Consider the following 17,472-nt stretch of genomic DNA (forward strand, 5'->3'; position numbering starts at 1 on the left):
AGAGAGCACTTGGTAATTAATCAAGTAATTTATCTTTTAATTGAGATCAGGGTTATTCTGCCACTTCAGAAGACAATGGACTAGTTCTGCCATCGGGAAAAAATAGGCCCGTTGAACAATTTATGAGCCGTAAGTGTCTGAGTTCCTGGCTTGCCCAGTGTTCCAGTACTTGTTGAACAAGTACTGTCTAGTGAAACAAGAGTTGACCTGGTTGTAGTTAGAGGTTCAAAATATGAATTACAGATAGAAGGCTGAAACCACGCAATTCGTTCCATGTGTTTGCCTCCTTCTAAAAGACTATACTCAAAACTCTTTGAAATCTTAACCCAGATTTTATGCAAGACTTCCTGAATCACTATCTCCTGCCTAAGCCTTCTCTACAGTCAGAGCCATCCTCTGCTGTTCTCACTAGTGATTTCTTGGTATTTTTACCACTACAGGCATCTAACTAACATGGCTGCCAAGCTGGACAACTTGCAATTAATTTTTCTCAAGTGTTATTCTGCATCTGAGAGATAACTAGCACCATTAACTTTGTATGATGATCAAAGTGAGATTCAGAGATTATGCAAGCATTTAAGACCAGGTAGCTAGTAAGCGACATAGCATGTCTCAAATCCAAACCCTCTTACTAAAACCCTCTTGATTACAGTGCTCAAGGGATGACTCAGTCTGTACGTTGCCAGCCTTGTGAGCATAAGCACCTAAATTAGATCCATGGCCCTCTTGGAAAAGTTGGGCCTGGTAGATAGTGGTTGCTAGAACTCTAGTGCAAAAGAGTCAGACTTGAAGACCACTGGCCAGCCAGTGTAAACCCTGGATTCAGTAATGAGCCCAGTCTCAAATGACAAGATGGAGGAGAGAGGAAGACACTCTGTTACTTCTGACCTCTACACAAGCATGCAATCACGTACACATGCATCCTCATGCACAAGAATCAAGAATTCACACACACACACACACACACACACACACACACACACACAGAGAGAGAGAGAGAGAGAGACAGACAGACAGACAGACACACACACCTCTTTTTGTCCCCTAGGACACTGATTATAACCTGTTTGGTGATCTTGACTCATCAATCAGTCTGAGGGTTTGAAACAGGCCTATTTGCTTCTGAGTTCGATCTTCAGAAAGTTTAGACTAACTTGTGGTATTGTTATTTGTGTTAGTCAGCTTCATACGGCTGTCACAAAATACCTCAAAGAAACATACTGAAGGAGAAAAGATGGATTAGGTTCACAGTTTCAGATGTTTGGGCCCATACTCACACATCCCTCATCACTAAGGAAACAGCCATATATGTCCTATGCTCCTTGTGAACCTGGTGTTCTTGGGAATTCAGCCTCATCTAGGCTTTTTTTCTTTTTTAAGTAAATTTTAGAACGGGAAACTGTACTCTCATTGACCCTAGGAAGGAGTGCCAATGAGCAAATCTTCCCCATATATAGTTTAGAGTTGAGCTTTTATAACTTACAAGGAAAACATACAAAGAACCAAAAATACACGGCAATAATCTCTGGATGTGAAAAGCTTAGGATCTAACCCCAGCTTGTAGGATCAACTACAAACCCCAGTTTGTAGTCTTCCTGCAAACTGTGCAAATAAGCATTGGAAATACCACTCCCCCTCCAGCCTCCAATACAACTTCAAGGTTTCTGTGTCCTGTGTTGGAATTCTCAGACCAAGGATCTGAAAGGAGAGGCTATGGTGGGTGATGACACTCTTCTTGTTCATAACCTTCAGAGGAGAAAATATAATATGTCTGTGGCCAGGTTTTTCTGAGAGATACCAGGTGTGCAATTTGTAAGCAAATGACAATTGACATGACTATTGATTGCTCTGACCAGCTAATTATGAGCTTGTGATTCCCTGAAGCCTTAAAATTTCTCCTGGCCACCTCCCAGCAGTTCTCATTTGTTTGCCTTCAACCCATCCCTGGAGAGAAACCTCTTCTCTCACCAGCTTTCCCTGTGTCCTTCTCCTGCTTGCCAGCTTCTTAATAGCTGTCACCAGATATCAAAGGGGCTTTAACTTATTGCATAATCAGCTTTTCCTCTGACACCCACCCCCCCTTGCCATCATTACCTCAGGGCGTTGGAACTTCGCTGACAGATCTGTAAAGAAGCCAGCTGTTTCTGAGCCCTAACAACCTCTTTCAGCTGGTCTCCTTCTGAGAACAGCTGCAAAAGTTCCAGCAAGGAAGGGTGGAGGGGCAGTTTGATGTAATAACAAATCATTAGGGAGTGGTCAGTCCCCCCCCAGAAAAGCTGGGAGGTGGTAGTAGCCGCCCAGCAACCCCCTCAACCCTCTCCCTCCGCAAGGGAGGCAAATTTATGCCACCTCTGTGTGAAAACTCCTCTTCTGGAAAAAGAGAAGGAAATCAAGACTCATGGCCCCACCCTTGCTGCCAGAAGGGCTGGAACCATTTCTTGCTGTCTCCAAGGTTCACAAAACGATCTGCCAGGAGTAGACACAAAAAGATTATCCTCCATGCAAAATGTGAAATGCACACTCATTTGCACCAAATTAACTGTGTGGAAGAAACATGGCTAGCTGACATCTAGTCACACTCAGAGTGTTGGGAAAAGTACTCAGCACGTGTTTCCTTGTGCATTTCCATAGCAAGAAATGCATGGTGGAGGGAGTCAATGCCCCCAAGAAATTGAATAATTTGTTTAATGTTTCATAATTCAAAGGCAGTGGAGCTAGCGTTTGAGCTGGAGTCTGGTTAAAAAGTAGAGTACTGTAGCCAACACATTTTCTCATTTCCCATGCCGCCCCGCCAGTAGGAGATGGAATGTGTTCCCTTATTCCTATCATTTTAAAATAATATTTTTATTAATTGTTTGAGAATTTCATAAACATTTTTATTGTATCCACCATCCACTCTTAAATGACCCCACCTCTTTACCTATCCAAGTTTGGGTTCACTCTTTTTTAACCCATTAAGTTCTGTTTGTACTGCCCAATTACTGTTGGGTATAAAGCTTCCCCTGGTGTGCAGTCTTCTTACCAGGACTCATACTCTTTTTTTATCATTTTTATTGGATATTTTTTATTTACATGTTATTATCTTTCTTGGTTTCCTATCCATAAACCCCTTATCTCTTCCTTCCCTCCCTTCTTCTATGACAGTGTTCCCCAACCACCCATCCTTCTCACCTCGCTGCTCTGACAATCCCCTATACTGGGGGATCCAGTCTTGGCAGGTCAAGGTCTTCTCCTCTCATTGGTGCCCAACAAGGCCATACTCTGCTACATATGTAGCTGAAGTCATGGGTATGTCCATATGTACTCTCTGGACAGTGATTTAGTCCCTGAGAACTCTGGTTGGTTGGTATGGGGTTGCAACCCCTTCAGCTCCTTCAATCCTTTCTAACTCCTCCAATGGGAACCATGTTCTCAGTTCAATGGCTGGCTGCGAGCATCCACCTCTGTATTTGTCATGCTCTGGCAGAGCCTCTCAGGAGACAGCCATAGCAGACTCCTGCCAGCATGCACTTCAATAGGCAGGTAGATGAATGGAATAGAATTGAAGACCCAGACATGAACCCACAGACCTATGGTCACTTGATCTTTGACAAAGGAGCTAAAACCATCCAATAGAAAAAAGATAGCATTTTCAACAAGTGGTGTTCGTTCAACTGGAGGTCTAGATGTGGAAGAATACAAATTGGAGGTCTAGATGTAGAAGAATACAAATTGATCCATTCTTACTGCTCTGTACAAATCTCAAGTCCAGTGGATCAAGGACCCCCACATAAAACCAAACTAATTGAAGAAAAAGTGGGGAATAGCCTCAAACACATGGGCACTGGGGAAAATTTCCTGAACAGAACACCAGTGGCTTATGCTCTAAGATCAAGAATCGACAAAAGGGACTTCATAAAACTGGAAAGCTTCTGTAAGGCAAAGGACACTGTCATTAGGACAAAATGGCAACCAGCAGATTCGGAAAAGATCTTTATCAATCCTACATCTGATAGAAGGCTAATATCCAATATATACAAAGAACTCAAGAAGGTACACTCCAGAGAGTCAAATAACCCTATTAAAAATGGGCTTCAGAGCTAAGCAGAATTCTCAGCTGAGGAATATCACATGACTGAGAAGTACCTAAAGAAATGTTCAATGTCCTTAGTCATCAGGGAAGTGCAAATCAAACAATCCTGAGATTTTACCTAATACCAGTCAGAATGGCTAAGATCAAAAGCTCAGGTGACAACAGATGTTGGCAAGGATATGGAGAAAGAGGAACACTCCTCCATTGTTGCTGGGGTTGCAAGCTGGTACAACCACTCTGGAAATCAGTCTAGAGGTCCCTCAAAAGATTAGACATAGTACTACCTGAGGACCCAGCTATACCACTCGTGGGCATATACCCAAAGATGCTCCAACATATAACAAGGACACATGCTCCACTCTGTTCATAGCCCTTATTTATAATAGCCAGAAGCTGGAAAGAACCTAGATGTCCCTCAACAGAGGAATGGATACAGAAACTGTGGTACATCTACACAATGGAGTACTACTTATCTACCAAAAGCGATGACTTCATGAAATTCAGGGCTCATACTCTGAAAGCATTTCAGCTCTTCCTCTCCTGGCAGCTATAAATTACCAATAGCACTTCATCCAGGGGTAGGAGTCTGTACCCATTTTCCCCTCCCATGATGAGATTGTGTTTGTCTTGAGCATACTCAAGTCATTTATGCTGTCACAGCTGCTGTGAGCTCACATATACAATTGCCCTATTGAGTCTGGAAAATATGATTTCCTTATTGTTAGTTCTTACAATTTTTCTTATTCCTCTTTCATGACAGTCTAACTAAGACTCATTGACTAACAAAGTCCCAAACATTCCTTTTTCCTTTGAGGAAGGGGTATAATAGGAACATCCCATTTAGGGCTGAGCATACTAAAGTCTTTTATTCACTGCTCACTGGCCAATAGAATGGGTCTTTGTAGTCACTCCCACCTACTATAAGATTCTGTGACGAGAGTTGAGAGATACACTAACCTAAGGGTATAGTGATATCTTAGTATGAGTGGGTTTAATATTTTGTTCATCTAGCATCGTAATAATATTAATAGATTCTTCTCTAGCGCCTATAAGCTATCTAGCCACAGGTTCTTAATTCTGGTGGCAGTGTCAAATATGGGTTCTATCTTATGTGGTGGGCCTAAATCGATCCCCCTACCCATGAAGAATTTGGTTACTTCCATTAACATTAATACCATTATTCTACCAGTGGGCAAATCTTACCAGAGTAGTCATTACTGTAGTTCACAGGGTTCACAGCTGAGCAAAGCTGGAGATTGCTTTTTTATTCCAGTAGTAGTAATAGCACTTTCCAGTGCTATGAAAGTGACTCAGCATGGGTGAATCGTCCAGTGTAATGCTGACGTGATTTCTCCATGTCCTGTGGAGAATGTAGCATCTTTATTCAAGTATGTAGTGTCTTCAACAATAGGGTAAAAAGAAGTTCTAGAAGATGACCAAGAACAATGGCAATGCCCTGTAGGTTTCGGGGGGTCTATGGAACTCATTGGCTAACAAAGTCCCAAAAAGGTAATTCATTCCTGGTATTGAACTTTTTATTTGTTTTCCTATGATATTTAATAGGAGCATTGTCCACCCATTAGAGGATAATTTTATCCAAATACTTAACTGTAGCGCTTTCTTTTCCTAAGACATTTTTTTACTCCTAATCACTTTACTAAGTTAACTTTGAATAACTTTTTCAATGTTTATTTTTATTCTCGTGTATAATAAAAAAAAACCTTCCTTCTTCATTCAATGAATCCAATAAATTGATTATTTTTTCTAATTTATTTGCTTGTTTTTTTATTGAGGCAGGGTCTCACTATGAAGCTCTAGCTGTTCTAAAACTCACTGTGCAAACCAGGCTGGCCTCGAACTCTCACACATCAGCCATCCTTCAGTCTTTGAATGCTGGGATTAAAGGTGTGCGCGTGCTACTGCCATGCTCAGCCACTCTTATTCTGCATTCTTAAATGTCTCTGGTATGCTTATGTGGCAAAATTATTAATGTACTAAAGCTTTTAATTACTCTCTTATCCATGGAAGGTAAAAAAAGTGCATTCAGGTAGCGGAAGAGATGGCTCATTCATTAAGAGCATTGGTTGTTCGTCCAGAGGTAATTCCCAGCACCCACATGGCAACTTACAACTATCTAAAACCATAGTCCTATTAGATTCAATGCACTCTTCTGGCATGCAGATGTACATGAAGACAAAACACTCACATACATAAAGTGGATAAATATTTTTAAAAAGGAAGTATGTTGAATTTCTCATTTTCAAGGCCTTAGAGAACATTGGCTCAGCATTTCTGCTAGCTCCCAAGAGTTTCAGAGCAGCAGCTGTGCTCCGTCTCTGATCTCATTTTCCCTAGTGCTGTCTATCGCTACACCACTTTCAAATGAAACTCAGTACCTTCACTGCTTTCCACAGCAGTTTTACATGACTGTCATAGCTTTAAGGGGAAGATATCAAATAAAATCAAATAACGTAGCACTCTGCCTTTTACCTTCATATTTACTATTTGCCCCTCCCTCCTCCCTCTTATGAGCAATAGGATTCCCAAATTCTTCACATGTTCTGTGCAGGGTAATGTCCTACATATTTTTGGTACCAAGAACTGTCAAGGCCTTGTAGTAAAGATGCCATGAGGGACGAGAGTTCCATGTGTAGCGTAGATAGCTAACATCCCCAAAACTCCAAGCCTCCTATGTTAAGTGTGTATTTAGCTTAAATACTCACTGTTATCAAGTAGGATCCAGAGATAAAGAACAGGAAGGAACTGTTTCTCCATTGTGATAAAAATCTATCTACTGGAGACTTTTGGGCTAGAGTACAGATAGATATATCAAAATTTCAAAGTATAAAAATAGATATCAAATGTTAAAAGGAACAAGTGATAATGTTTTACTGAATTTGTACTATATGATGTAGTTAATTACAAAATAAATATGTTGACTCATTTAAACAAAGGTCAAGAACAGATTCATTAAGATCAAAAATAATTTAGATATGATTTTTAACAGAAAAATAAAGCCAGTATCAGAAATTGTATTCAATGTTAATGGCTGTTAAAAGTTGAGTTAAAGGGTAACTATGATCAGACTGTGTTAAATAGAAATTAACTGTATCTTTAGATAAGAGATAGAAGTGTGAGAACATGTGAAAGCAAAAGAACGTTTAAGAAGGATAATCAGTATAAACCCACTCAAAAGAATGCTGATGTTGCAACATTATCATTTTAAAAGTCCATTTTAACATAACCTGTAAAGTAAGGGGTTCTGTGATAGTGTTTTCATGTACATTTTCTTTTAATCCCTTACCACTGCCCTGTCCTATTCTCTCTTCTATCCTCTTGTTGGTGTCCTTCCTGTCCCCAAACAGCGCCTTCCACATTCTTAGCAATAAAATTTTAAAACAATGATAATAAGTATCAATAAAGGAAAAAATATTCCAAACATGAACAAAATTAACAAACTCAAAATTGATTGTAAGAAAGAGGGAGAATTACAGAATCAAGGAAAAGTCAGCCATCAATACAGTTATCAGGAGTTAAAAGGAAGACAATGCAATATGTATATTCTAAAAAAAATGCTCTTAGCCAGAATTTATGAGTGCCTACAGAAAAAGAAGCAAGTAGCCAATGTTTATTAAAAAATTCCTTAAAAGATAATTCATGTAAGAAAGATAAAAAGCCAATAAAGAACCTATATATTAGGCATAAAAATATGAAATTCAAAATGTAATCATACACTAACAAATCTACAGGGGGAAAATAAAAAAGAAAAATAACCATCAAAACCAAGTTTAGATTAGGACAGAAAACAACTCAAATTCTCGAGCGTAGTTAGATGGAATAAAAGCGGATAGTCTTGGGAAGTTGTTTATCAGAGACTATTATGGCAGGCATGCATGTTTCTGTGACCTGTCATTTCCAATCCTGTGTATGCTGCCCTCCAAGTGCACACTTGCACCATTAAATATATGGACAACAATGCCCTTGCGGCAAAATGCACGAACACTAATGCCTGTAGATGCTGTATTGCAGAAGCCTAAAACTAGCAATAACCAAGTATCTAAGATTATGAAAGATGCATTCATATCCACAACCAATAATATGGATCTTACAGATAATGCTAGGCCAAAAAAAAAATAGAGCAGATTCATGCTATATAAGTCCATTCTTATGAAATTGAAATCTATAAAGTTAATCTATAGTGTTGTATGTGCCATTTATTGAATACAAAGAGGCATAAAGTGCCCTTCTAGGGTATCAAAAATGTACTGCTTTGATCTGAGCTATAACATCACAGGTCAACTCTATAAATGTTTATTGTGTACTTTTCCCAGATATATGGACTTTATTGTTTGTGGAATATGTTACAGTTTACAAACCTATAAATATTATATATAAATAAAACATTCATAAATATGTATATATATTTATAACATTTCATAAATGAAAATTATTTAGCCATGAAAAACACTAGTCCCTTGTTAATAATAATAATAATAATAACAATAAACTTTTTCCCATAAGTATATATGCTCCTTCAGCACAAACTTTAACTGAGTCACAATTATATTAGAATTTCCAGGCACTTTGTTTGTGTCTTACATGTAATTATTAAGTCTACATAATTGGAGTGATGGAAGGATGTAAAACTCCATCTTTGTACTCTTAGACGGCTCTTCTGTCTTGTCTGATGGGCCAGTCTGAATGATCTATCTCTGAGACTCCACTGGGTCAACTGAGTTGCATGAATGGTAAATCATGCAAGCTACCATATGAAGATAATCATCTGAAAAGTATCAACCAGCCCAGAAATGGTTGATACCTGAGGGTGCTGAGATATAAAATAGCATCTTGTCATGTCAAGCAGCTTCTGTGAAGACTTGGAAATTGCAAAACATAAACAGAATCCAAGAAAGGGAAGCAATAGTGTCCACAGAAGTGAAGTGATTTAAGAACTTTTTTCAATAAGAGCATTGCATAAAGATAAATGGTATTAAAATTCTATACACATACACTATGTCTTAAACTATCTATCAATACTGACTAATAATTTCCTAAAGGGTTTGTGGAAATGTCCCAAATGCTAAGCAAAGTCATCAGGGAATAGCCTCGAGGAAAGACAGCCTTTACCATTTGTCTTGATCACTTTTCTGCTGCTGTTATAGAATTCCAGGACCAAAGGCAACTTAGGGAAGAAAGGGTTTGTCTTGGCCCACAGTTCTGGAAGAAATTCAGTTTCTTGTGGCAGGCATCATGTTAGGGCAACAGGCAGATGGCATGGAGGTGGAGCAGGAAGCTGGCTGGTCACATTTGCCCACATACAGGAACCAGAGGCAATCTTTTCTTTAGAAATATCTTTAATTTTAGAAACTGTGCATTGGTCAATTACATGGAAGACAAATTGACCAAAGATGGTACCAATGATTCAGTGAATATAGAGATCTTATCTTTGTGACGTCACCCACATAAAAGGAAAGAAAGAAAGAAAGAAAGAAAGAAAGAAAGAAAGAAAGAAAGAAAGAAAGAAAGAAAGGAAGGAAGGAAGAAACAAAAAAACAAAGAAACAAAAAAACAAAGAAACAAAGAAACCAGTACAATTTAGTTGTCATTTCCTCTTCGTGGAGGACAGGACACTTCTTCATAGAAAATATCTACACAGGAAATGTTTATAAAACTAAAATTATTTAAGTTATATTAAAATGAAGGGCCTACCATGGTATGTTTTCTTTTTAGTTTAGGTCCATACAATCAAATATATATAAGAATTCAGTTTGAATTATCTTACTTAATTCCCGTATAACCTTAACAAATGATAAACATTCACCTTAACTCTAACAGGTCATAATGCCCAGTTTTAACACAAAATCAGACAGTGTGATGGCTCATCTAGTATAAATAAAACCCTTTGGGTAATGGTTCCGTGGTGCTTTCTGAACATTTGTCTGTATGACATCAAGGCTTTCAAGAATACAGGCTGCTGGAAACCCAGGGCTTGGCTTTCATAAATTCTACTCTTTTCCTTCCAAAGAAGTCAATGTCTGTAAAGTAACAGCATGCACAATGCTCACAAGTGGGAAGAGGAATGAAGGAGAAGGAGGAGGAAGAGAAAAAGGAAGAGGAGGAGGAATGAAATGGTCCTATAATTTTTAAAGTGTGAGGAAAGCATTCGATTCTATTTCTTGCCCTACTTCCATTTTTAAGCCAGCATTAGTTTCTACCCTTGCCTCACTTAATAACATAAAGTTACTAAAATAACAATACGGACAGTGTATAGCACAATGTCACACTTGAGGAAAACTGTATTTTGTGGTTAGCACAGACCCAGAACTGATCATGCTGTAAAACTCACATTGCATTGTAAAACTGGTTTCTCTTTCTTTAGGAACATTTCATTGTGAATTTGTAAGGTCTGAGAAGGCAAATTTGCATGGCAAATGTGTATGTGGACACACCAAAGATCAATATAGGATATTGAAAATGGCTATTGATTTTAAGGAAAGGTGATCCTACCCACCTTAACAGCGAAAATTGTGTCTCATCCTATCCTTTCTCTCCCCGCACCCTTCCTTCCTCATTAAATGTTTCACTCCCCCAGGTAAAATTATTAAGTATTGTCATATGTATATATGATGTATTTATTGATATGTCAGTAAAAATTACTACATATGTTACCTTTCTCAAAAGTATTTCTTTCTAAAAAGAAAAAAAATCCCAAGGAAGGAATGGCTGTGTTTCCAACACTATTGCCTAGTAACTATCTCTCTATTCTGATATCCTGATATTTTTCTGTTTGGGGAAAGAGAGTAAAATAAGAGTGGATGTACAAAATGCTGAGGACCTTCTTAATTCTGTGAAATTCTATTGGCCAGGATGCCACAGTTATTAGACTTAGATGATCAATGCTTCCACACCAGTATTCCTAGCAATGGACATCCTCAATTGCATTGATATAGTAGTTCTAGTTTTAACACTAGAATATCATAAAAAAAAACCTTGAGAGTTTCCAAAGGGATAGAGGTATGAGAAAAAAACATTTGTTTGGTAAATAATTCCAAGAACATCAGCTCCTGCTTCTCCAGCTTGAAGAAGTGGTCCAGGTTCACATCAATACTGTATAATGCTTGGCAAATTTCCTTTAATTCATAAAGCTTAATGGTGCTAGCACAGTAGATGTCATCAAAAGTAGAAATGCATCTTTAAATCATCCAACATCCCGTATTTCCTCCAAAACAGGACCACTTTCTTTTTATGTGTGGCTGGTAGAATTGGGTATCCAAATTTCTACCATACCCTGTCTCATTTCTCCTTCATGACCTCTGTATACATAGAAGGGTTCAGATACACTAATATTCTCCTCATTGCCCCAGACTGTTTCCCATTCCTAAACCAAAACAGCAATCTCTTTTTAAAACTGTAGATCGGAAGGAATTCACTCAGAAAAGTTGATCACTGAAGACTCTTGCCTCTATCATGTCACCAGCACTCCCAGACAAGCAGAATTTTCTTTAGCTGCACTGAAAGTTTTCCTATTTCATCATACGCAAAAGTATTGATGCCAGATCATATAACTCAGTGTTATTGCACCTTCCCCAATGCTGTTTCATTTAATTTGTAAGGAGTTATGATAAAATAAAATAATCTCTAGAAAGGGCCTGAGGCTGAAATCTGCTTTTTAAGTATGTTTTCTCATTCTCTTTCCTTTATCTGCCACAGTTCCTCACTTTCCAAACTCATAGATGTGACTCTCATAACATCCAAACTCCCCTGCTAGGAATCAGTTCTAGTTAGTTTCAACCCATTGGTGTGATAAAATACTCTCCTAAAGCAAGTTATGGGTTTAGTTCAGCTTACAAGCGACTTCTATCACTGAGAGAAGCCAAGGCAGTAACTCAAGCAGGATTTGAAGACACCAAAGAGTAATGCTGCTTTCTGATCCCAGTCTGGCTTGTTTTTACATAAATCCCAAGACTATCTGGCCAGGGGATGGGGTCTCCCATAGTGGGAGGGATCCTCCTACATCAATTAACAATCAAACCAATCCCCTTCAGACATGCCCAGAGGCCAATCTGATCTAGGCAATTTGTCAACGGAGACCCTTTCAGATGGTGTTGTGCCATTCTGATAGATAAAACTAAGCAGGGCTGAATCTTCCCACTTCAGTGCATCATCTCAATCTCTCGATAATCTAGTTAGTTCAGTATTATGCACCTACATTTTCCCCCCTCTCTCTGGCCCTGTCAGGTTGTGCCAGAACCAACCCAGATATTGATCATACAGGAAAAAGAAACAAACCTATTATTCTTTATTTACACATAAGAAGTTGGCTATGAAGATGTCTCAGTCAGCAAAGTGTCTGCCATGCAAGCATAAGAACCTGAGTTTGGACTCCAACCCCAGCAATCAACTGAAAGTCAAATATGGTTGGGTACTTCTGTCAGCCCAGTATTTAGATGAGGTGACTCAGGGAGAGATCCACCTCAAAAACTCTAAGCTATAGACCATAGAGGAAGACATCTGATATTTACCTCTGTTTCCACACACATATGTATACCTACCCACTACACATATATATTCAAACGTATACACATATGCACACCTACCCACTACACATGTATATTCAAACACATATGCACACACACACATACACACCTACCTACTACACATGTATATTCAAACACATACACACACACCTACCCACTACACATGTATGTTCACATATACATACACACACACACACACACACACACACACACAGAGAGAGAGAGAGAGAGAGAGAGAGAGAGAGAGAGAGAGAGAGAGAATAAACATAAGCAATTATGCCACACGGCTTTGTGCTTTTCAACATTCATCATTAAGAAGACATTAATGGGCTTCCAGTCCTTCATCCTATTAAGTAGCATAGAAATTTTGACCAAACCTTTTTGTGTAACATCAAGCTTATTCTGGTTCTAATATCTTATTATATTGTATGTAGGTCCTCACCAAAAGTAGGGTACTGGTCGTTGCCGTTTTAAAGTATTTTTCTTCCCCTCCATAGACAAGGCCTTTGTCAGAAAACATCATCATTCGGACTCACATGAGGACATTACTACTTTGGTTCTTCATTTGTAAATAGTGTACAAGCCCCTAAGACTATATTGCGAGCTTAGGGTAGTGGTTTGTGAACTTACATGAGTTCCTCTTGTCTTTCTTTGGTTATTTCTAGGAAGAAGGGACTGCTGCAGTATAGGTATCTGGAACACTTACAGGACCACAGAATAAAGTGGTTGTGTTCTGACTTCAGTGATCAAGAGTAATTTACGAATTACACAAATGCCAGCATACAATGGGAGCCTCAAATGTTGGACTGACTGCTCTGTTGGAAATAGTATCTGTTGTTTTCCAATCCTGGCCCATGGTTTTCTTTTCCTTTCTTCTTCTTTTCATATATTCATTTAGAAATTTGGTATGTATTTAAAACATACCAGATTTTCTATGGACTTGGTGGGTATAATAATAAAAACGTGGTCCTCTCCAAAGCTTAAAAAACTACAGGTATACATTGATTCACAAAGAGAATAATGAGAGGAGAAAGAACATGGCGGGTGCAGCAGGGCCAGGGGCCGTTCCAGGGGTAGCCGGCAGAGATGGAGAAATTTGCTCTACCTGATCGCCGTTTTATTGTCGAGCTCCTCAATGAGGACGTGCAGCTCCATCTGAACAGTATTAAGAAGTTATCAAGACAGGAAACCGGGAAAGGGGATAACATTTGAAATGTAAATTTTAAAAATCCAATAAAAAAAAGAAGTTATCAACTATTGCTCTAGCACTCAGGGTAGCCTTTCCTTATAGATACAGTTTATAATGAAGATGAGGTGCGGTTAGCTCTTGATGAACTGCTGGGAAATTTCACTGGTTTGGTAGGAGGTCCTGTCTTTGCCCACTGTCTGCTGCCTCCTTTGGAAAGTTTGGCTATGGTGGAGGAGACAGCCGTTAGAGAAAAGACTGTGGAGTCCCTGAGGCAGATATCCCAGGAGCACAGCCCTGTTGCCCTTGAAGCTCAGTTTGTACCTCTGGTGAAGTGCTTGGCAAGTAGGGATTGGTTCACATCTCACACATCTGCATGTGGTTTGTTCAGTGTTTGCTATCCCAGAGTTTCAGACGCTTTCAAGGCAGAAATTCGACAGCCCTTCTGTTCCCTGTGCTGAGATGATACACCAATGGTGTGATGTGCAGCCGCTTCCAAATTGGGTGAGTTTGCCAAAGTTTTGGAATTAGTGTGAAAATTGAAATTGTTCCATTGTTCATGAATGTGGCTTCAGATGAACAGGCTTCTGTGTGCCTGCTAGCTGTGGAAGCTTTTGTCAGGATTGCCCAGGTACTGTCTCAGGATGATCTGGAAGCCTTGGTAATGCCTACACTTTGGCAAGCAGCAGAAGATAAATCTTGGCGGGTTCTCTATATGGTGGCTGACAAATTTTCAGAGCTCCAGAATGTGCTGAACCCTAAAATTGCACTCAGTGACCTCATCCCCGCCTTCCAGAACCTCCTCAGAGACTGCGAAGCTAATGCCCCAGCATCCACTGCCCACAAAGTAAGAGAACTTTATGAGAACCTGCCCACTGAAGGTAGAGAGACCTTAATTATGAATCAAATCCTGCCCTATATAAAGGAATTAGTGTCTGATACCAACCAACATGTCAAGTAAGCCTTAGCTTCTGTCATTATAGGATTATCTACAGTTTGGGGCAAAGAGAATAGTACCATTGAACATCTTCTGCCTCTATTTTTAGCTCAGTTAAAGGATGAGTTTAAAGAAGTTCGTTTAAATAGCATCTCCAATTTAGATTGTGTAAAGGAAGTGATTGGAATTCGTCAGCTCTCTCAGTCTCTCCTTCCTGCCATTGTGGAACTGGCTGAAGATGCCAAGTAGAGGGTCCACTTGGTTATCATTGAGTACACGCCGCTACCCACTGGCCAGCTGGGTGTGGAGCTTTTTGATGAAAAGCTGAATTCTTTGTGCTGGCTTGTGGGCCATGTCTATGTCATTTGGTAAGCAGCCGCCAACAAAGTTTGTCCAGAAGTTTGGTACAGAGTGGGCCCAGAAAACCATCGTCCCTGAAGTGTTGGTAATGGCAAGTGATCCAACTACTTACACAGAATGACCATTTTATTCTGCATTAATGCATTGTCTGAAGTCTGTGCTAAGGAAATAACCACTAAGCAAATGTTGCCCATCGTGTTGAACATGGCAGTAGATCAGGTAGCAAATGTCCGCTTCAACGTGGCCAAGTCACTTCAGAAAACTGAACCCATTCTAGATACCAACACCTTGCAGGGGGAAGTGAAGCTAGTGCTGCAGAAATTGGGTCAGGGCGAAGACATGGATGTCAAATATTTTGCACAAGAAGCTATAAGTGTTCTTGCTTTGGCATAAAGAGAAACAGGAGGGAAAAGCCATTATTAAATTCTTATCACAGATCTCTAGTCGATGTGCTCTTACTCTGGGTGGAGAAAAATGGAAGCCTTCAAGATCTCATCTAAGCAGCCCTTGGTCCTGGCAAGGCTGCATCCCCCAGTGTAGGGGAATATCGGGACATGGAGGCAGGAATGGGTGGGTGGATGGGTGGGGGAAGCCCCTCATAGAAGAAGGGGTTGGGGGATGGGATAGAAGGTTTATGTACGGGAAACAGGGAAAGGGGATAACATTTGAAATGTAAATAAAAGTGTCCATTAAAAAAAGAATAAAAAAAGAATATGAAAAAAAGAAGAGGAAGAAATCAGATTTCATTGACTTGATTCTTTCTAAACATGAATCCAGACTACTTTTACTTCTCTCTGTTGGGATAATTGTAACACTCTTCTTCTTCTTCTTCTTCTTCTTCTTCTTCTTCTTCTTCTTCTTCTTCTTCTTCTTCTTCTTCTTCTTCTTCTTCTTCTTCTTCTTCTTCTCCTTCTTCTTCTTCTTCTTCTCCTTCTTCTTCTTCTTCTCCTCCTCCTCCTCCTCCTCCTCCTCCTTCTTCTTCTTCTTCTTCTTCTTCCTCTTCTTCTTCTTCTTCTTCTTCTTCTTCTTCTTCGTCGTCGTCGTCGTCGTCGTCGTCGTCGTCTTCTTCTTCTTCTTCTAATTCTAATTCTTCTTCTTCTTCTTCTTCTTCTTCTTCTTCTTCTTCTTCTTCTTCTTCTTCTTCTTCTTCTTCTAGTTCTAGTTCTAATTCTTCTTCTTCTGTTATTAGATTTTTTTTATTTAGATTTCAAATGTTATTCCCTTTCCCGGTTTCCTGGACATAAGCCCCCTATAACATTCCCCTTCCCTTCTTCTATAAGGGTGCTCCCCTCCCCATCCACTCCCCTTACCAACCCCCCTCCCCCACATTCCTCTACAGGGCAGGACCAAGGACTTCTCCTTCCATTGATGCCCAACAAGGCCATCTTCTGCTACCTATGCAGTTAGAGCCATGGGTCAGTCCTTGTATAGTCTTTGGGTAGTAGTTTAGTCCCTGGGAGCTCTGCTTGGCTAGCATTGTTGTTCATATGGGGTCGCAAGCCCCTTCAGCTCTTTCAGTCCTTCTTCTTCTGACTAGTTGCTGATGCTCCCTCATACAGTCAACTCTTGCGTGTCTCCCAGGGTTTCTCTCCAGCACCAATGAGCTCCTACCTCCTCTCATTTGAATCAGGCCCCAGCCACTTATGATTCTAGACAGAGCCTGGAAGGATTTGGACCCCAACATGGAGTGCAGTGAATCTCTTACTGTTTACATACATCTGTGTGGCTCTCCATCTATCCAATGTTAAGAGTAAATGGTTTAGAGTAACTTACTTATAACTATCTATTGGAGATAATATTGAGATTTTACTGTAGTGAAAGCCACATCCTCCTGGTTATGATGGTCCGCATCAGCATCTCACGTGGAAGGAGATGTGGAAGGCTAACGAATGGCTGTTCTGGTTTCCATTTGCTCAGTTTTGACTGTAATCGGGTCATGCAGAAGCTGGAAGCGGGTGTATCTTGCTGCTAATGTGTGATGTTGAAAACAATTTCAACAGCTCAGCACTTCAAAAACTCATAGGAAACCTTAGTGCCTCCCACTAAGTTGTGGTTCTACTGTTTCATTGTGAAGTGTTGTGTTTCAAGGAAGTGTAGGAAGCACTGGGCCCAGCTTTTGCTCCTGCAATGTTTGTGAGCATTGTGCTGTTTTGACGCTGCAGTACCAAGCTAAAACTTGGTTGCTCAATGTTTTCTTGTTGTGTGGGTGATGCTAGAACATTTTTCTACCTTTGCAGTAAAATTTCATTAACTTGTCCAGAAATTTAAGGTGTCAAGTCAAGCTGAAGGGCTTTCCAAAGCAAATTGTGTTTATGGAAGGCTGCTGGACACTAATTTTAGGACGTATCCCCTAATCAGTGGGCACTCCTCTGACCAGTCT

General features: G+C 39.8%; 1 pseudogene; it reads left to right on the plus strand.

The window, feature by feature from the left end:
• The first annotated feature begins 14,268 nt into the window (after positions 1-14,268).
• Ppp2r1b-ps1 (protein phosphatase 2 scaffold subunit A beta, pseudogene 1) lies at positions 14,269-15,485 on the plus strand (annotated as a pseudogene).
• Positions 15,486-17,472: the final 1,987 nt, after the last annotated feature.

Source organism: Rattus norvegicus, chromosome 7, assembly GCF_021556685.1.
Source record: "Rattus norvegicus strain SHRSP/BbbUtx chromosome 7, alternate assembly SHRSP_T2T, whole genome shotgun sequence".
NCBI classification, from domain to species: Eukaryota; Metazoa; Chordata; class Mammalia; order Rodentia; family Muridae; genus Rattus; species Rattus norvegicus.